Source organism: Falco cherrug, chromosome 4 (assembly GCF_023634085.1).
Source record: "Falco cherrug isolate bFalChe1 chromosome 4, bFalChe1.pri, whole genome shotgun sequence".
NCBI classification, from domain to species: Eukaryota; Metazoa; Chordata; class Aves; order Falconiformes; family Falconidae; genus Falco; species Falco cherrug.
Window position 1 is genome coordinate 110,068,642 of NC_073700.1, and position 22,028 is coordinate 110,090,669.

General features: G+C 42.8%; 1 long non-coding RNA gene across 1 annotated transcript in view; it reads left to right on the forward strand.

Annotated features, from left to right (window-relative positions):
- Positions 1–22,028, forward strand: part of LOC114017701 (uncharacterized) — a 45,603-nt gene that overhangs the window by 18,831 nt on the left and 4,744 nt on the right. The window contains exons 3-4 of the long non-coding RNA XR_003562909.2: positions 10,800–10,867; positions 18,234–18,422. This is a non-coding gene — a long non-coding RNA (uncharacterized LOC114017701). The remainder of the gene's footprint in view (positions 1–10,799; positions 10,868–18,233; positions 18,423–22,028) is intronic.

The window sequence follows — 22,028 nt, forward strand, 5'->3', positions numbered from 1 at the left end:
AGGAGGGAATTTCAGGTCATCCCGTAACCCATTTCTCCAGAGAGCTGTGGAAATGGAAATGGCCTTCAGCTGGTCCAAGGGGGGTGCAGAGGCTTTTTTCTCTTCTCCCTGGACACTCCTCAGCAACTTCTCCTTGTGCAGCTAGTGGTGGAGTGGGAGGATCCCAAGGCACATCTGCATCTCTGTTGATGGTCCGTCATCCTCAGTGGGTATCTCTGCTCTCCACGTGGCTGCAGGAAAATGTTCAGATGCTATGGGTGTATGGGTGTGCAAGGAGCAGGGCAGATTTCTAAAATAGGTTTTTGGCTGCCCCTCTCCCTATCCTCAAGAGTCAAGGGCTTTCATGGGCACCAACCCACCCAAAAGTGTGGTGTTATTTTTTCTTTCTCCTTCACAGTCCCTTGCTTGGAGAGCATGTGAGAACAAAGGGGATCCTCAGGTAGTTGGATCCACGTGGGGATTTCTGCAATCTAATTCTAGTGAGATCTCCAGTCTGTCTCAAAAGAGGGAAGGCCATTATGGGAAGAGACGTGTCCCAGCCCTGGGGCATGACAGAGCCCTCTTCTCTCCTCTTGGACATTGGGCAAAGCTGTCCTGCTACACAGCTAATCCAGCCCTGGGACATGACCTGTGGCCTGAAGAAGCCTGGGATACCCAAAGCTGCTCTTCCTATTCTAAGATGCTTATGCCTGCTACAGATGCAAATAGGAAGGCGAAGTAGAGATCATGTCAGAAAATGGCATCACCAATGTCCCTTGAAAGATGTTTCCAGGTCCTGGCTTTCTTTGAACAAGTCCTCTTAATATATCACTCTCTTTTCAGCCACTCTGGTGATCTTGGAGGTATTTTCCTAGCAGCTGCACATGTCAATTTTCCACAGTTCACAAGAGTTACTATGTCTGGAAGTCACTATGCCATTAATATATGTATTAACCATTAATATATAGCATGCTTTTACTGTGAATTCATGAAGTATCGCTGCAATTAAATTTCCCTGTTAATGACATGACTTATTAATGAAACAAAGTTCATCCTGAAGCTCTTGAAAATGAAAATAGGGTTGATTCTCTCTCACAGTATCATAAAATCCATGTTAGATACAGATATTGAAAGACATTTTAAAATACTGGCAAGCCAAGGAACCTAGTGGGGAGAATGTTCTTTTGTGCCCTCATTTGCCCTTTTCCAGACAACTCACACAAAGAAAATAAGGGGCAAAACAGCAAAACCCCTCACTCTAGCACAGAAAAATCCCAAACCCAATGCAAGATAAAGCCAAAAGCCTCCTGATAAGGAAAATCACAGGACTCTTCTAACTGCTTTGTTCTCAGTTAGAAGGAAGATAACGGTGAGATGTAATAAAAGCTTTTTCTGTGCAGGTTGAAAACCTCTTGGAGAAGGATAAATAATAGCACTGCAGCATGTGCCAGTACCTGCTTCATTCAGTGTAACAGCACATTAGTACGGGGCTCAAATGATGGTCAAGTGGTCTTTTCCATTCATTTGCAATAGGTACCCTCCAAAAAGACCTTGGTATAAATAAGAAATAAGCCAATCTAACAAACAAAATTCAAGTAACTGCTACCTCAGTGAGATCTGTAAATCCAAAGAGTTTGCTTTGTTTTAATGGACTCCATATGGTTGCAGAAGTTCTCTGTCTATTTGCAATATATGCTGCCGTTTTCATTTGTTGGGTTTTTTTTTTTTCTTTAATAAAATGCTCTAAATATTTGCTGTTGGAAGAGAACAATGCTATGGGAGGCTCTGAAGTGATATTCCTAAGAACTGCGAACACCGACTAATTGATTAACCAAGAGTTCTTGAAGAGAATGATTTGATTAGGGTAATTTATAGAGATTGTATCTTTTGTCATCATTTGTCTTTGAAAACATAGAAGAAAACTGCTTCCAAGTGCATGTAGCCGCTGGCATGAGGGATGGCGTGCACTACATCATCAGTTACAGCAGACTGCTCAATTTTGTACCTTTCCAGCTAGTCAAATATCCAATAACAACACACACACATGCACCCGCACACACACACACACACAAAAGCGCTCTAGCTCTTTGCACTCAAAACTTTTCCAACATGGGCTTAGAAAAATATTTGGGGTTGTTCACTGCTCTGCTCTCTGTAGCATAAACATTTATTTAAATGGGGCTGTCTTTTCAGTAATGAAGAATGAAAGAAAAACAATGGTCTGATTTTGACAAATTAACTTGTGATTTGGAGAGTCAGTGAAGCAGGGAAGAGACATTCCTAACTATACTAATTAAATGAGCTTGCAACATTTATTTTAATGCAATGGAACCAGCCATATGAAGATGAACATTTTAATTTATTTTGCAGTGACATTATGAAAAATTTCTCTGCTGCAGATTATCTACAAAAACAAATCTCATCAGCATCTAGGTTTGTGCATGAAATTTACATCTTTCACATAAGTTTGACCTTCCCCAGCGAAAACAAATGGAATGTGCTAAGTTAAAAAGTTTCTGCAAAGGTTGTCTTCCCATTGATGCGGTGGTTTATGTTCAAATTACCTCTGTGAAAAACACATTCATTTTTCATGGTGCAGTGTAGATGAAAAATTCTGAATCCGTTCTAAGGGGAATGCAAATATAGCTCATTAGTTCAAAAACATTTTTCATGAACGACTGCTGAGTATTTTCAGGCAGATGAGAATGTGCAGTTTCAGCCAAGAATGAGCACCGCATGTCCTACTAATTGTTTTTTAAACTTGTTCCTTCCCTCTATGGCATTCAGTAAGTCTAGAAAGTGTGAGGATTCCTGGAGAAAAAAATAATTATAGGTATCCTCACTTACAGTGTATACTGTTTTTTCCAATATACTGTGCAGTACGAGGAAAAAGAATAGGAGCATTGGCTTTCAGATGGGTAATATCATTATATTCAGGCACATGACATTTCGCTTCTTGGAGTTTTTTCAGGTTTTAGTAATGGGTAGGATTATTATTTATGGAGTGGCAGCAACGGGAGAGCATTGTCCTAAGGTTCATATCAGTGACGATGTTATGGAGCTGCTGTCAGTAGGAGCTGCAGGAGTTCATTGGGTTTTAGTTTTATAACTAGGTTGTGTAACAGTAAGAGATTTTTGCTGTTTAAAATGATTCTTAAGAAGGTGTTTTAGCCAGGATTTTCCTTTCTTCTGCAGGCCTCCTAAAAGTTTGCTTTGAGATGGCCTTAAAAAGCAGGAGATTTGATCAATGTCAGCTTCTAACCTCCCCATCAGCTTGAAAACTGGAACAATTAAAAACAATCAAAAAATGATGTCATTTAGAGTTGCCTGGTTTCAGGGTCTGGTCACTCATTGTATATCTCATATCTCTAATTGGTGGTCCTCCACATGCGATGCCCACCCACTGGCTCCTCGTCACCTGTGTGGTGGAGGATGACTCTCCACAAGGCCTTTCTGTAGCCAGACCCACCTTAACAGCTCAGGCTGGTCTTTTTACCCAGTCAGCTGGTCCCAGGAGGTGAGCTGCTCCTGGCAGGGGCTGGCAGGGGTGTTTGGGTGACTCAAGTTGGCAGCACAGCTTCTGCCAAGCCGAAACCAACAGAGCATCCTTTGGATGAGCTCCTCTTCACCTGGGCAACTCTGCAGCCCTCATTCTCAGCCTCAGACACTGCACAGTCCTCCTCTGCTTTCCAAAATTTGTGCTGCTTAACAGACTGTAGTTATTTAACTTTTATCTTGGCCCTTTATCTGTTAGCTTTGGACCATGGGATCAGCTTTTCAGGCTAGTTACAAATGAAAACCCAGGCAGTTATCAGTAAGTAGGGTTTCCTACAGCTGACCACTCCTCTTCTTTCTGCCTCTTGCCTAGCACCTATGGAACGTTGTGCAAAAGGTCTCTTCCCCACCCAGGGATCAGCAAACCCTGGCATGCTGTGAATTGTTTTGCCCACCCGCAAACTGCAGCCACCTCTGGACTCAGCTGTGCAAATCTGCCCATGCACAGAAAAGCTTGAAATGGAAGGAGTGCGGTCTTTCACCCAGCTGAAACTGCAAAAGGATGTTAGGCAGGGAAGAGGTTATTACCGAAAGCTGAGTTGGAGTTTGACTGTGACAATTGTATTAACGTCCCTAATCCAATATTATGGGAGTCTTAATTTATGACAGTTAAGCCTGGAAACTTAAGCCAATTGATGGTAAAGATCCTGTTGCCCAAGATCATAACTCTCTTTTTTTCACCTGAAAACCAGTCCTGTGCTCCTTAAATGTTTGCTAAATGCTTGTTCATTACCGTTTGTTCAACATTGAAAACCACCAGGCACAGAATAACTAACAACACTGTCCTGTAAACTTGCTAATGTTTTGTTGACACAGTCATGCTACCATATTTTTCTTGACTCAGGATGTCAGACACTACTTTTCTAGTTAGGTCTTCCAGAATACTGTTTTTTTGGTGGCCAGCCTTAGAAAGAGTTCTTATGATAATTTCAGGTGTTAAACTTTCTTTACCAGAACAAAAATAGCCTCCAAGTCATGCACAGGAAGGTCATCTCAAGCATTTACCACTGTCAGGACTGCTGTAGCGCCATCGTGGTGGGGTGCTTCACAGCCCCTACTCATGTCAGCAATCTTTTGTCTGCATGGTCCATACAGAGCTAAAACTGCTCAGCTTACTGAAACAAGGCACCTTTCCTGGTGCATCGAAACAACAGACAGGGAAATAATTTTCTGCAGATTTCATGGCATCTGCTCATAAAGCAAAAGAGCCAGGACCTGAAATCCAGCCTCTCTCCAGGCTCCGTGACTGCAGTGCCACGGTGCAGCTGCAATTTTGCTTGCATCAAGGAAAGCTCCCATAAGCAAGTGATTCCTCATGCTTCCTGAGAATATGAAAAATTCCGTGGATAACATAAACACAGAGACTATGATTCCCTTCAGCTTCTGGAACGTTAGTGTTAGTCCTGGAGCAGGGGCAAATGTGGGCTCCACTAAGTGATTCACAGTGTTGAATGAAAGTAGGGGTTTTATACAGATTCAGAGAGACGATGGCCTCTCTGTTGAATACACACTGCAGCACTCATTAGCTCTGCCTCTAAAAATCATTGGGCAATAATTATATTCAAAAGTAATGAAGCTACCAGATTGTGCATTGGCCCCACAGAAGAGCTAACTGAAGAAAAACTCCTTCAAGACAGCTAAAGCCACACAAAAAATGCCAGTGTATCATCTAGGAGGACAGAGAAAAGTAGTTTCTTCCAGTGTGATGGAGCTTTTTGACTGAGGATATTTCACTGAACTTGAAATATGGAAGTATTTTATCATAACTGAGACTTACGCATCTGTCTTAAAAGAGTCAACAGCCAAGCTCCTGCTCACAAGATGGAGATTTCCCACTATGCTTACCTTCAGCTAGAAACACCAATGTGCTGAGAAGGTCTCAAAGGACCAAATTCATCCACAGAGCTACTTTAACAAAACTACAAATCCACCAGCAATGAATCTGCCCTATGTTTTTCAGTATGCCATTTACAAGCAATAAAGGCTGCTGTCATGCTTCCCATAAGATCCCTGATGAAAGAAAAAGACGACACATTTATACAAAAGGTAGCACCAGAACTTCAACAAGAAACTTTTGACAATTTGCTTTTGACTCCAAAGTAATGTACAAAAAGTTGTTGCTCTTCTGAGCTCATATATGTCTTGCATTTCTTTTGAGGAATAATTTCTCTTCATTCACCCTTTTAGTCTGTTTAGGCAACCAGATTAATGTTGTGTGTCTGGACTGGGTGCTTTTCTGGCTTTCATGCTGTGAAGCTAGCAGCTGGAATAATGGCAGGAATCCATCCAAATGGGGAGAGGCTTTATTTCTCACCAGTCTTCCCAACCCCTCTAGAAACCACATTTCTTCCCCTTTTCTGTGTCCTCTCTTCCCCTTTTCCTTCTCTGATTCCAATTACCCTTTAGCTAAGGAGCATCCACTGTCACCCTCTGCCATCTACAAAGAGCAGTCAGCTGTTTTCATCTGATAAAAATTTACAGTAGACAGGCAAACGAGGAGCAATCCAATGAGGCTTTCTTGGGGGAGATTAATCTACGTGTGCTTCTTCTGTAGGAGCTGTAGCCCACCTTTCCTGTGGAAGATACTAAAGCCTCCAGAATTGGTAAAGAGTCGGCTTGAGGGTTCTCCAGCCATCCTCCTTGGTCACCACTGGCAGGAGGCATAGCTAGGAAATGGGCAATGTGGTCTGGATGCTAGGGGTTACTGTGTGCTCCCAGCTGCCTTGGGAAACCCTCCAGGCCACCCAGGGCCACACAAAAATTAAAAACATCTTGAGCTTCTGCCTGTGGTGAAAAATCTCTGAAGACTTCCAGCTATAACTCTGGTGTTGCTGGTTCTAGCTTGTTTCTGAACTTAGGTGACCAGGGACCCTTTTCTGCTGAAGTTAAGCTGGCTGTAAATGTCAAACTGGGACGGTGCTGGCTTCATGGCTGGCTAATGGAAAGGGGTGTCTCTGATCCTGGTGGATGGCTTAGAGGTCCTCCTGGGTCTGTCTGCAGTTCCTGCCCTTTCACACCCCTGACAATTTGACTTGCACTAATTACTGAGTGGCTCCAGTACCAGCCTGCAAGTTTTCTTCCACAAGGTGCTAGTCTTTGGGTAGCAGGAGTGCCGGAAATGAAAGCTAACAGACAGATTTGAAAATAAGTTCTCTCCCTCTCTCTTTCTCTTTGTCTTTCTGTCCTTTAGTGCAGTATCAGTTTGCAGGAGATTAATTTTATGTAAAGTTTTACATTTCAGATTGTGATCAGCATTGTTTTTCTCTTGGTTGGCTCTGAGAAAACATATATTCAAGTTTGAGAATTCATCATGTCTGATTAATGATGTGTATATAGAGCTTCCTGTATCATCTTCCTTCTTTTGGTCTTTTTTATTCAGTTGTTTGCTGTACTCCAACCCTGCGGATAGATGGTTCTGCAGTGATGAATGTAAAGTTTGCATAAGCCATGTAACAGCAGGACAGCCTATTATCACTGTACATTTTCCATGGCTGTGCAAACCTCTGTAGGCTATTTTATTGCTAATAGATCCACAGAGAAACAGTAGTGATTTTATGACTCTTTTTAAAATGGAAATTCATGTTTGAGAAATACAACTGGGAGGAAACAGATGTAAACCACTTAAGCATTTGCAGAAAATTGAGATGCACACTCTTATTTACAGACCCACATCGCCTCCGTCGTTTTATTTTCAAAATTAAAATAAGCAATCTGTTTGCCATGGGAAATGAGGAACTGTAAACTTGTTTTTCCTTTACAAGGCAATGGCCAGTGTCACTGTCTCTGTGCTTAATGGCATTGGAGAAAAGGGATGACAATTCTGCCACACACCCCCACACCCCCCGCCCTAGATTTTATTGTCTATAACACATTCCCTTTGTAATCTGTGTAAGAGGTATGCAAGTGGGAAAGATTTTTGCATAACCATGTGTCTGAATTCACATTATGTTATAAAAGCTAAAATGATTGCCCAGCCTATTATAAGGTTTTACCCAAGTATCTAAAGCTACTGGAGAATCGATTCTAAAACTTTAATACCAAACAATTGCAAAGCATTTACACTCATGTCAGAGTGCTAGTGTGCCCATTGCCTGCATCAGCAGAAAATATTTCTTCCTTCTTGCATGCTGTTTTAGATTGCTGATTTTGATGGCCAAACATCACATTGGAAAATTGTTCTAAAATACTCCTATAAGTTCTGTTGAAAATATGAACTCATGAAATCAACTGTCAAAAAAAAGACAGAATTTAACATTTATTAGTTATAATAATAGTTTGTGCTGATGTGATGTACATCCCTGCATCCATAGAGACTGGAACTATACAACCTCTCATTCCTCTTTTAAGAATGGGGCGTTATATATACTTTACAAATAGCTGACCAGGGACACAGCACTTTATGGAGGCTTGGATCTATGTCATGGGATGGCTGAAAACTGAAGGTTGGAAGAGCACCCAGTCAGTCCTCTATTACTCGGTAGTCACCACCATACACATAGTTTTTCAGCCATGTATTTCTGAATTATTGCTTGTTTTCCCAGAAAGTTAGGGGGCTGCAGTGTTAAATTACTTTAAAAGGACTCACAATACGCTATCACATCTGAAGAAGGCCACTGAGTAGTGTAAAAAGCTCTACTTCCAGCAACCTTTGATGTGGGGAATGTGAAAAAAATATAAATAATTTAAGCATCAACTGGTAAATGAAGATAGAAAACCCCCTCAGGTGCTGGCGTGCTGAATGTTGTATGAGAACTGTGTCTCACAGGAAACAATCTTAGCGATGTCCTGTGACAGCCAGGTGTATACCTGCAATAATGCTTCCCTACAGCAAAAGCAACATGCCCTGAGAGGCAGGAGCCCCAGATGTCTCCTGGTCACAACTCCCTGATGAAAGCTGGCCTCAAAGCTCAGGTGAAGCCACGCCCTTCTTCTCTGCAGCCACTCTGGTAGTCATCTGGACACCGTGTTCTTGAGAAGACCTCAAAATTGTGATGAAGCAGCTGGGAAGAAGGTGGAGGGTGTCACTGAGATGCCCCACTTGGGCATTCTTCTGTGCCGTAAGAAGAAAAGGAAAGGAGAGCTGCTTTTATTAAAGGCAAAGCCACCGGTGTGCCTGCATCATGTCAGCACAGCTTGCAAGCAGGAGAGGAGCAGGAGCAGCCAGGGAGAGCAGAACTGGCAACATAAAGTGCCCAGGGAGCAAGGATGCAAGCTCTCAGAGAGCAGACTGAGGAGAAAGAAAAATCAGGTGTCAGGAAAGAATGGCCTGGGGAAGTGGGGAAGCAAAACAGCTGGGATGGGAGAGCTCCCATAAAGAGCAAAGCCAGACACTAATTCCACTTTTGGGAGGAAAGACTAAGACACATATTGCATTAAAGAGAGCTAACAACACAGACTGCCTTCCCTAATGTTATTCTTCCGTGCAAGCAGTTTCCATAGTGATGTTGCTTGATTGCAAGCAAGAGAGGAGATGGCCACAAGGCAATCTCTGCTAGGATGCTGTTCACACCATGAAAAAGCATGAGACCTCAAATCAGTTCAAGAAAAAAACCACCCCGCACTGCAGCTGCTCAGTCCCCAAAGTGTGGCTGGGCAGGGCAGGGTCAAGCAGTCTCGTCCTACCCTTGGGCAAGTGAGGAGACTTTCCCTTTCCAGGCTGGAAAGCCTGCAGGGAGCAAAATTTCTTGCTGACCCCACTACATCTGCCACCAATGTGCCCACTGCATCCCAGCCCTTGGGGCGACTATTCAGAAAATGTGCTTCAGCCCTCCAGTCCATCACGAACACATTCAGGAGTGACACTGGTAAGCTGGAAGAGCCGACAAAATTTCACACAAAAAACAAAGCGAAAGAATTCTTTCTTATACTTTCCTATACTTCACTCAACGCTGATTTGTACATTAAAGAGCTTTATTGACCCCTGGCAGTTAAACGGAAAGCTTTCTTGTTGTAGCACTGAAAGAAGGGACAGATTTTCCAACAGCTGTCTAATATCTCTGTCAACACGGAAATGAAATAGATTTAAGGACCTTAGAAAAGCATTTGAACATTTAGTGCCCAGTAATAATGAATTCCAATGTCCCCTTGCACAAACGGGAATTACTCTCAGTCTGTTGTACCACCTTTCTAAAAAACATCTGGCACAATTCTATTTTTGGAAAAAAAATATCATCTAAAAGCAAGCTACTAGCTGGCCATCTCTTTATTAACCCAGCTATGGAAGCACAGTGTTTGAAAAATGCTTGTGTGAACCTATGTGTCATGTTCAGGCCCACGGGGAAAGAAAAGGGTAACGATAAATAGCTAAATAACAGAATAAATGAGAGTCGATTTCACTGGGATTTGTGAGGCACACCGGAACCCTTCAGATTCATGTACAGCAGCGCTCAGATCAATGGACAAAGTAAAAAACATCACAGTGTTCCCATCCTCCAGCTGCACACAGCAATCCTTGTTCTTAGATCAAGGCACTGTGATAAAGAAAGATCAAGCAAATATAGCCCGAGGATCTGTGAACAGATGTCTGCTCCTTTCCTTGGTCCAGCCCAGCCTGATACAGTTCATATCTTAAAACCAACAACAAGATTAAGCAATTATTCCCTATACGCTTGTTATTGTCATCCAATAAAGCAACATCTAAAATAATAGCTTTTCTCCTGCCACCCAAGGTAGAGTACTGCAGAAAAATGTGTTGGAACTGATTAGGTTAGAGAGATAGGTCTGCATAAATAATTGCTGAAAGTCAACTAAGTCAAAATAATAATAGCAGAGAAAATTAACTTTCAGATAGAAAAGCTACCTGCCTACGCTCTCATTTTGTATACTGAAGACTAATTCGGCAAATGAAGAATACAGATCTTGGGACAAAGTAGGTAACCCATGGATTCATGGTGATAGCTGTCACAAAAAGCAGGTCTACCCTGAGATCAATTTGCCTCAAGAAGATTTAAATTCATTATTATTTTTATTTTTATTATCATTATTATCATGGAACCTTGTTAGGATTTATACAACTTGGTTGTTTTGCCCTGTATGTCAAAGCCTAGACTTTTAGGTACAGATAACTAGGTTAGAATACTTGAAGCAATTCAAGATTTCCTTCCATACAGTTGAAAGATGTATTTATCTTCCTGAATTTCTTTTTTTTTTTTTTGGCTCCTATCTATCATCAGTTACTTTCTTCAAAACTAGCACACTGTCCAGAGTAGATTTCTTCTTCAATTAATATTGCCGTAGTCATTAAAAATAATCACTTTTCTGTGCAGGCAACAACAGCTTGAATGTGGAAGCCTTGATGACAATCCTGCTGCTCACAGGAGAGGAAATGTCTTGGGTCAGTATCTCATCTCTTCAAAATCTCTCTTCTTGGTCTTGAAATAATAGATATAGCCCCATTTGTCTTGTCAGTACCATTCCCTCTTCACAAGAAGGAGCCAGTTCAGAGTAATCTTTACCACCATGTTTTATGCAGGAGTCTACATCTAATAGCAAATACTCCTCTCGGGCCAAGTTGATGAGAGCGGTGTCATGTCTGCTAAGCACTTCTGCTGTCTGCCTAGCTCATTTGGCATGGCCTATTGGTCTCCTTTTCTATTTTTACTTCCATTTTTTTATTACTATCCCAGAAATGGATATGTTTCAAGTAATCTGACAGGTTATCTCTCCTCCTTTACTATTTTATTAGTTTCAGTGAAATGAATTTTGTATGGCTTCTTTTGCTCATCATCATAAACACCAAAGAAGTACATTTTTCCCGGCAAGTGAAGTCTGACAATTCTGTATTCAGGACCGAATGTCAGTTAAATAACATTGTGCTGATCCACTGTGAAAACAAGCAAAGCATGCCAAACCTCCCCCAAAATCTGACATCTCACAGTTACAAAGTGGTTTTCCTACCAACCATTAGGTTGTGGCTGAAGGCACTTTTAAGGCTAGTGAAAGTCTTATACTTCCAGACGAGCCTCTATTTACAAGTAATAAAAGAATTTCTGTATTTTCATTCGCATGCAGAACCTAAGTTGGACAGTGTGCATATGATGAACATGCAGGACTTGTGAGACTTATCAGTACTGAACTTGTAAAGTTGTCATTTGGAAGACTGTTTCTGCATTATCTTTATACTGAGCCTGAAGTTACAGAGCATGTGGCTGAAGGCAAACTTTTAGGGATTCTGCAAATGACCTAACCATAGCTCACAGGCATGAAAATGGAGAATTAGTCCCAGAACCCTTCTTATCACATATGAAACTCGGAAAGATACAGCTGACATGGAAAATGTGAATAATCAGGAATATTTTTTGCATGTGGTTCCCCATTGTTGTCCCTATCCCATCCTGACTGCCCAGGGTGGCTCTTGGGTTTGGTGAAATCTATGATCTTTGTCCCTCAGTGATGATGGAAACTGTTGCCCAATGCAACAAAGGGATAAAGTTGACTTGAGGTAGATCTTGAGGTTAATGAAGTCCTTTACCTGCTGTCATACACCCCATTGCAGACTCTCCCTAGTTTATTGCAATCCTCATGTTTTTCTTAGTCTTGTAGTCTTCTTTAGTTTGTAGATTTCTCCACACAAAGATTTAAGTCCTTATAGTTTCAAGGAAAGGTGTGAAAATGTCAAAAAGGCAATAAAAAATCAAAAGGCAGATAAAAGAACTGTGACTACATATGGATGCTGTAAATCTTGGGAGTATTAGTGAATCTCACTATTATTAACACTGCATAAAAGGAAATTCTTGACTTTAGAAATCTTAATCATCAGTTTTGGAATGCCTGGCGTTGGCAGGACTGTGTGCTGTCTTACAGAGATTCAAAAAGCACTGCATACCACAAGCCTTCCTGTATCCTGGAGGTATAAAATATGCAAGAGCATCCTGTTTCTATTAGATGTCCAATATTCATATATGAAATCACGTTTTGGCCACAAAAGAGAAATTAATAACCCATCACTCACCATTTTCTATGGTAATTAAGGATTTGCACTAAACTGAGCATTGCAAATTTTCCATGTGCCAATTTGCTGCTGCTTTTTAGTGTACTAGCTGAGGAGTCCAGAAATCAAAGAGATGTAGCAACTTCAAACACGGATACCTAGAGCTGTGCTGTTCTGAATGAAAATGGACACAGAAATGGATGTTAACATTTTTCTCTATAGGTTCCTTCACATGGACATGTTTGATGCTTTCCTCTACTGGGGCTGAAGCTGGAATTAAGTAATGAATAAACATGTCTCGCTGAAACAACTTTGACATTTCAACTAAGTTTACACATTAATTAAGATAAGGTTGTCCTAGTCCCCCCAAAAAGGAGCAGAAATTTGACAGAACCCGGTGGCTGAAGTATAATATAAAAAAGCTGTATGAACACTTTGTTAAATGCACAGATTTAACCCTGCTGTTTTGCTCCTAATCATTATTAATTGCCTCCAGTGGTGGACATTAATTTCCCTATTGCAGCAACATGCATCTTGAGTTTGGGCATATCCTAATATATCAAGTGGGACAGGTGATATAATTCAGCTGGTCACAGCTGGAAAGAAGACAGCCACCCACATGCAAGCAGTCTGTCAGCCTTAGTTACGCTGCAGACACCACCACAGCCTCCGTAACAACATTGTACATTTATCTCTGGGGATAACTTTACAAGAAGTACAGCCGATCAGTTCATCCCATTTAATCTGCTGTTGTCTTAGGAGGAATAAGAATACTTTAGCCTGGGCTTTTTAGCTCCGAATTTCGTGGGGGGAAGAACTTGCACACATGGCTGGGCTGTTCCACAGAAGAGCCTGATCCTCTCCTGGTCATCAGAAAGGGGAGGGAGTGGGGATGGTTTCCCCAAACAGGGCATGCCCCAGTAGCCAAAAGTCCAGTGCTGCCATCTGGACCATGAGATATTTGCATTCACACCCCCAAAGTACCTGATTCAGACTGGAACCTGCTTCCCAAGCATTTGATTTGTAGGTTCGTGTACTGATCACCGAGCGGGAGAAGCTCTCCCAGTAAGCTAACTGTCTCCTTCATGTGGACAAGGGCAGAAGAAGTGGACATGGCTCCACCGTGGAAGGGACTGGTGGGGAGACTCCTCCATCTGAAGGCAAAAGATGCAGCTGCGGCTGCCTGCGGGCGCCTGGTGGGAGGAGAATGTGTCCTGCTCTCTGCTTTGAGGCAGAAGTTTCCACTCCAGACTCAGGAGGCACATACATTTCCACAAGAAGTTTCTGGGTTTGACAATGGCACATATCCAGGTGAAGAATGTTTCCTTGGAAAAAAGCGCCTTGCCCAAGTGTCCTGATTATATAGTTAATTAAACATGCAAATTACTGCTAGCTCAGAGTTCCTTTCCCAGCATGCCCCATAACTCCATCTCAGCAGCCGTTATGTTGCATGCACTGAATTTAAGCTAGAAGATAAAGGAAGTTTGCAGAAATAAAAAACTGCATAAAAGGATTTTGGGATTTGGCCCAGAGAAAAGATGAGAGTTTAAACTAAGCAGGACCAGGGTACACAGTTGCCTTTCTTAACTGTAATTTTCCGGCATTGCAGTTACCTTTATTTGTAGCAACCAGCAAAGGATTAACCGTGAAGCTGTTTAGCACTTTGTTTAATAAGTATGCACGAATCTGACTGCCTGTCCTAACCATTGTCCAAATGTGCAAAAATCATTTGTCCAGAAAAAGGGAAGAAATTAAGGATGGTGAAAATTTCTGGAACAGGATCTTCCATTTCCGTATTTTCAGTGAATTGTGAAAGCTCCTTTCCAGATGGAAATTTCTTTTTACTATAAAATGACGGATGTATTTTTGGAACCCGAGTCTCATGCTCCATTTGATGAGGCTTTAAGGCAGCTATTCAGGCCAGCTTAGTGATTCCCGGTAATACCTTCGCTCTTGAGTTCCCCACTATAAAAGTGAACTGCAAGAGTTTAAAAAAGCAACTTTGTTATTTAACAGAACAAGTCCTGTTGTAATAGCCTGACATGAACTTGATGGGTCTTCTTTCTGGTTCTTAGCTCTTGTGCTTTTCAAATTATCCTAATCGTATAGGTGTTATCCTGTGAATTCTAGCTGCATTTCACAGATATGCCTTGTCATTCAAGGATGGCACCACAGAACTGTAGTCGTTTAATGAATCAGAACACTGAGGTGAAAGTAGCCCTTAGCATCTTAGCATGTAATAACACTTTACACCAAGCCTAAAAGCATTATGTAGTGTGTTTTTAAATGCTCAATGATTAAGCTTGATGCATTTAACCTAGCTGAAAATCGCAAGTATTAGAAATAGAGGAAAAATACTTTTACATGGCTTTGAAAGGGTTTAATTCTTCACTGTGTCTGTGAATTATTCCATACCAGGTCTTCCAAACGATATCTTGATAATTAGATCTCCGTTTCTTTAAAGGTGACATTCTGTCCTGACAGCATCTAAATTACATTGTTTTCTTTTCCTGTTGGGACAACACGTTGTCAAAGTAAATCCCAGTGCAGTTCGCTCTGCCTCCCGATGTCGATGCCCACCTTTTCCCAGAGAAGAGCCCAGGCTGTGCCTTGGCAGCATGCTGGTGCTGATCAGCTACCACAGGCATCTGGGGCAGTGTTGACCTGTGTCTCGGTCCCCAGTTCGGCTGGAAGGAGCCAGCATACCTCCGGCAGCGGATGGGTCTGGCTCCTCAGCTACTTGATCCCTCTCAGCCTTCCCTGGAAAACTCTGTCTGCTTAAGCCGTAGACAGCTTCATATTTCATCTGGACTGGCACCTAGTTTGGAGGTCTGGAACACAGTGTTTATGCTCATCTCATCTTTTTATTGCCACTTCTAAAGCATGCTGGTTTACTACCCAGGAACCAAGTGAAGGCTTTAGTAGGGGAGAGATTTGCTACAAAATTCGGCCACGGAGGAAAACAATTCTGGATATGCTGCAGTTGCTGTCATGAACTTAATGAGATGGCTTTTTGTTATCTAGGCAGCAGGAGTGTTTGGGTTAAGCTGCCAGTGCCACTCCGTCACACATCTCTCTGCCAACCTGGGAGTCAGGTGGTCATGATCAAAAAGGGTCAATTAAACTGTTGGGCTGCCTGGTTTGGATGGCTTGACTGAACAGCCTTGCTTTAGCTAGAACTGTTATTTTTGAGTTCTCACAGGAAGATTCCAGTGTTATGATCACTGTTAGTAGCATCACTTTAAAGGAACAAAGGCTTTGTACCAGAAAGGCAACAGTAAGGAAAAAACCTTGCACAGCGGTACGTGGGCTGAGTTCCTTACAGCAGTGTACACTTCCCTCTTAATTAAAATAGTTAAACTGTGGAACTAGACATTGATGCAATATGTTGTCCCCATTCTGGAAATACATTCACTAAGAGTTAATAAATAATCTATGAATTCTAATCTTTTAAAGTCATTTCAGAGGGATGAAGTCATCTGCTATAATTGTAAATGCAGTACCTCTGCCTTCACTGCATTCAAATGTAAAGGTGAGAAAGTGATTAGAGGTGCTGGGTTGCTAGAGATAGATGCTCCAATTTAAATGCCACACCATTTGTTTTTAGCAAATTGAGTCACTAGAACAATATTTCTTTCTATTGTAAAGCTTTAGCCCAGGATTTCCACCTGTTTATCCCAGATTTAGCTGGGCAAAGGGATGAATTTTCTTCTTACTAAATCTGCAAGGATTGCCTCAATCAATACAGGCTGCCTAGATAGACCAGATTTCCCAACTACACAGCACTAGTTACCTGGTGCCAGACGTACAAGTGTGTCACATTCTCATTTTAACATCTGAGGCAAGTCTTGCTGCAGGAGCACAGCTGAAGCTGCTTTTGATAAATGTAGGGACATGGTTCTCCTTTTCTTTGCTTTTAACAGGAGTTGAGCAGACTTGCCTGGAAAACTAAGATTTCCATGACCAATTTCAGATCCTAAACTGAAAGTACATGGCAGGCTGTGAATCTCTCCAAGTAGTGGGGTGACTAGTCATTGCTGAATTTGGTTTCTCATCGCCAGAGTGCTATCAGACTCAGGGTGGATCATTTAAAACTGGCTTGTGGGTGACTATTTTGCCCAGCAGCCACAATCAGGACGGCAGGATAGACGCTTTTATCTCTGATACCCATGATTCCGCAAGCAAGTTTCATTCTCTTGTTGACAGTCAAATTAGCTGACACAATGCTGTCAGGCAGTGCAGGCAAGGATAAGCCATATCATGCTTCAGATTCACCCAACTCCCATCAGCTGCTTACTTGTGACAAAATGTCATGATTTGGAGCGTGACTTTTCCTCATCTGTAGTGAATAGTGAGTTTTAATTGAAATTGCACCATCAAAGGGCTGCAGTCAAGCATTGCTGTGCTTCTTGGTGATCACAAGCCCAATGGGAATGATTTTAATGAAGCAGAGAGCCCAAGAACTCACTGGCTAAAGTCCCACCTAAAGGAAAACTCAAGAACACTTGGAAGTGTAGAAATACTCAGGGCAAAGATCAAACTTACTTTTGTTTTCGCATGTCCTGGAGTGTAACAGAAATGTTACTCGCTAGAGATCCAGCCTTGGGTAAACCTAGTGCTGTGGAAATGAAAGACAGCCTGTACCGCTTTCCTAGGTCATTCAATACCCCAGCGTTTTACCTGAATGTGAATGGCAGCATTGTCCAGTGTATACATTACATAAAGACAGTCAAAAATGGTATATCAATGATAGCATCTTTAATAGCCATAAAAATAAAGTGAGGAAGACAGGGAGTGATAAATAAAGAACAGCCCGTATTGATCCATCTGCATCTGGTTTGTTAGATTTCTTATACAGTTCATGGGAACAAAAATCTGTCAGTTCATCCTCCTTCAAAATAAACTGCTTTCCATTAGCAGGCAGCAGATGATCTCATGGGTTTTAAAGAAACACGCAAGAGGGATCCGCAAAAAAGGATATGATGAAGATTATTAATATAGCAATAAATTTCATCAGCCTTGCCTCTTGAAAGTAGGACAACTGCACTCGGCAATAAAAATATTAATAGCAGTCTGAAGCTCTTCTGTAGCTCTGTAACCTCCCTATGTCACTCACTGTTTTAAAAGTAGCTTTAAAAGTGGTGCTGAAGCCCATCTGCTAGGAAAATGCAATGCCTTAAGTGTGCATTAATCCCGGTTCCCACGTGTGGCACCTTCACAGTGGTCCTGCTGCGTCTGAGGACTGCCACGTTCACCTGGCAGAAGACGAAGAGAAGCTCTGGAGTCCCTCTGCAGTCACCTCCTGGAGAAGCCTGATTGCAGCTAAGCCAGCCAGCCTGGCATGCGCACAACTCGCTGTGTCTCTTCACATCTGGTGAACGATCTATAGGACACTGATACTCGTATAGCAGCCTTGGGGCTGCGCCATAACCAGCAGGATGGGAGAAGGGCCTGGGAGTGAAGGAGACACGAAAGCTTTATGGTATTTATACAAATTGTCTGGCACAGCTTGTGCCAGAGCTACTGCTCCCCCCCCAGGGTGTCATTTCACCCCAGGGTGGCACACTCCTTCACCAGCCCACCCGTCCTCTGCCTCGGCTGCCAGGGGCTTCCTTGTCTTCAGTGGATGCTCTCTTTAGGCATTGCTCGGTTGGGGTGTGCTGACACATCCCATGAGACCAGTGCCCCTTCCTACATCCAGTGTTGCCCAGGAAGAACAAATAAAACTACTTCTTGCCCTATGATTTTTTCACTGTGTTCCTTTTTCCAGAAAGAAAGCCTTCCTCTCTTTCCTACAAGGATCAGATGTCTCAAAAATTCAGTGCTCCAAGAACTGGAGTCAATCTTTTGCACTTTGTTGCATGACTGCATTAGAGATGAAAAGGCCATAAGCACAGAAACAGGACCGAGCCACTATGGAGCTGGTGACGGGACATCCCTCTACGACTGCAAAGGCCAAGTAAGTGAATAAAGCTGAGGCTGAGCTTACAGCCTACAGTACACGCTGCTTTTGGCATGGTGTTATTACCAATCTGTTCAGAGGCAAGTACATAGGGGACTTTGGAATATGTGCATACATGTGCTTGGTGGGCTCCATGTGCTCTCCAGTATGTAAAATGTTTTTCCCTTTGAGAGCCCAGGTGCTCAAGGCTAGATTCACGGAGCGTGTGGGAGGTCTTTCGCAGGGCTGCTCTTTCCCTCCATGGAGAAGATGCCTGAGTGTTGAGTGCACACTGTTTACCTTCCAACCATGACACATGCTTACATATTTTGCAGGGGAACAGCAACATTTCTAAGAAAGACAGCACTGAGCAAACAGCTCAGAAATATTCCCTATTTTCAGTTAACTCAAACTGTTGAACATTTTCATTTCTGCTGGGTTTTGAGCATGATGCGGTTCTGATACGTCACATTGCATTAGGATTTCACAGAGGGTATTTGCCCATCTCAGTTTCTGGCTTCCTGCAATATGAGCAAACTGACTTATTTTCTTATCAGAGTCTCATTTCCCACCCACGACTCACAAGAGGAATAAAGCCCTGCTATGGACAGCAAGATGCAAAGAGCTTCTAGAAAGCCGCTGCTGCTGCAGTTCACCAGCTCCTTAAATTCCAGCTACTTCACTTTGTTTTCCTGAAGAAGTGTTATTGAAGCCACTGCTGATTTAAACTCTTTCCCAAGTGAGTGTGAGATGAGCAGTGGAGGGAGCAGCAGCCAAAAATATCTGTATGCCACTAAGAGGCTTTTGTTGACCACATTTTACCTTGAAGCTGCCGATGCAAGGACCACCGTCAGGGTGCAAGTCACACCATTTCATTTGGAAGGCATTGTTTCATATCTACAATTCTCATGTGCTGAAACACATCATCTAAGCAAGGTCACCTTCTAAGAAAGGTGTGATGGCATCCAAACTGCCTGTTGTCCCAGACCCATGCTGATTTCTAAAGCATGCCATGGGACTGGCTGAGGGGGAGTTCCTTGTCCCAGGGCAGGAGCACGCTGGCAACCTCAAGGAGCAGACAGCTGCCTTCCAGCACCTGGGAATGCATCAGGCTATGGAGAGACACATTGTCTGGTACAGGTCCCATTGCTCCATGCCTCCTCAGCTCCCCCGTGTATTTTAGATGCTACTGTACAGTGTATTTCAGTATAGCTCCCAGCACAGCTTCAAGAAGGGAGGCAGAGGAGTGTCGAGCAATATTGTTATGAACAGGCCTTTAGCCCAGTATCACTGTTTGACAGATTTGAGTTCTTTATCCTGCTTGTTTATCACATATGCACACACACGCACACGTACATACACACACTTAAATAACCTCTGTAGTGCAAAGCTCTGCTACTCCCTTTGTCCTTGTATCCTTTCCTCTAATGTTTATGACCCATTTTCAAAGGCATGTGCTGCTATCTGATGATCTGTATCTTTTCAAGTCTGCATGCAGACACGCAATCTCACTGTCTGGGTAATGCTTCCAATGGACAGCCTTCCAACAGAGTCACTTTCCTCTTCCCTCCTTTGCCCCCTTCCCACGGATAAAAATGACTGATGAAACCCATTACTTATCTATCAGATAATAGATCTACTTTGACACAGATTCCTTCTAAAACTCTCTTTTAGCAAGATTTGTTCTGGATGTCGAGGAGGCATTCGGCTAAAACATTGCTTTTGTTGGGGGGTTAATCTAGCATTTAAATTCTTTTTCTCTGTTGACTTCTTTTGTGGAAAATTGGTCCCCTATGTACAGCAGAATTTAGCTGATCCATACTTTTGTGATAAAGTAAAAAGGCAGTGTTACAGTAAAAAAAATCTCCCCGTAATGGTAATGCTGACAGTATCGTGTTTTGTAGTCATGATTAAGATGCATGCAGCAAAATCCTGACACACAGACCAGGAAAAGATGCTGCCATGAAAAGGGATTTAGTTACTTTCTGTTAGTTCTAGAGCATTGCTGGTGATTAGGGAGAGAAGGAGCTCTGCTTTGTAGTTTTGGCCACACTTCAAAACATTGTGCCCTACTACACCAATTACAAAATGGTTTAAGCCCTGAAAAAATTTAAATCAACTGCAAGGGGTTCAATTCATTTCTGTGTTCGGGGCCACGCTTCTGACCTGCAGCAGCAGTGCCTGGGACCCTTTTGCATGTTGTGTTTTCCAGCTGCCTCAAACCCTTGCAAGTCTATCCAAACACAGAGAAACTCAGATTTGCTGGTTGTTTCCCAATGCATTTTTGACAAATGGAAAGATGCTCCCAGGTGACATTCCAGGACTCCAAACCCAGGCCAATATTTCTAACACAAGGAACTTCCAAACCCTGCAAGCCACAACATCTGGAGTTACAGCAGTCATTGCAGGGCCTGCTTATCAGACAAACAGCTTCATGCAGCCTGGTACATGAATAACTCCCATCCGCTGCATCCACCGAGGGGGCAGTGGGGGTCATACCCCAACATTGCCCCCCCTTACCCTTACCTCACACCTCCAAAGTGCTCCTGCTGCTTTCAGTGCATTGGTGTCTGTATGGGGAGAGCCTGACTGGGTGAGGGATGCACACGTGCTGCTTCCAGCAGGGATGTGTTCCTGCAGTTCTGTGGGGTGCCTGCTTCCTCCAGAGCCTTGCAGGGACATTTACTCCTTTTTCCTGCAGACTGATGTGCCTTCTCCCTGGGGGCTGCAAGGCGTAGCGAGGATGAGAATGGCAGTGGCTGTTTGGTATACATGCTTGTGGGGGATGTATAGGTGACTACAGTTTCCAATTTGGCAGGGCTCCCAGAAATAGCTCTTGCAGAAATATATATTCCTGAAATGACCTAAAAATAACCCAGTAGCAACCTGAAGTGTACATAAAATTCGAAGATAAAGATGCAGAAGGTATAAACCGCGCTGCTCTGCCTGCATCTGTGTCCCAGGGAGCGCCTTTATGGTGGTGTTACCCCAGCCCCAGGCTTTATGTTGTGCCTCACCCCACAACCACGACACTCCGCTCTTGGTTTGAAGAACTTAGCTTGAAAGCAGCAGAACGATTGCTGTTGCCTGGGCTGGTCGAGGGGCACCCATGCCTTTGGAGGACATTTTACTTGTCTGTATGAAATGAAATCCTCAAAAGATATAAGGTCTCCTGGGAACAGGGAGGCTGAACCGAGAGATGTAGCATGGTGAGCCCCAAACCAGCAGGACCTCTTCCAACATGTGTTGGCAGCACCGTGGAGCAGGAACCTGGGGTCCCCGCTTCCCATCCAAGGACCACTGCTCTTCACAAGTGTTATAAAGCACTCAAAGTGAAAAAAAAATAGAAATCCAACCAAACCCGCAGCTTCTTGCATATGCCATTAGTTTTAATATTACCTGCTATACAGAAATAGAGTTAAATTATCTTCAGCAGGTTTATCTCCATTTTTAACAGCAGTGTCTGAGAGTCAGCAGAGTCCTTCACAAATCCCATATCCAAAATTAATATATGAATATATTGAGAAATTAGCATGAAATGGACAATATGGCAAACTTATTTCACATATCCAGACAAAGACAAATGAAAATCAAGAATGTCTGCAGCATCCTGAAAGAAAAAGC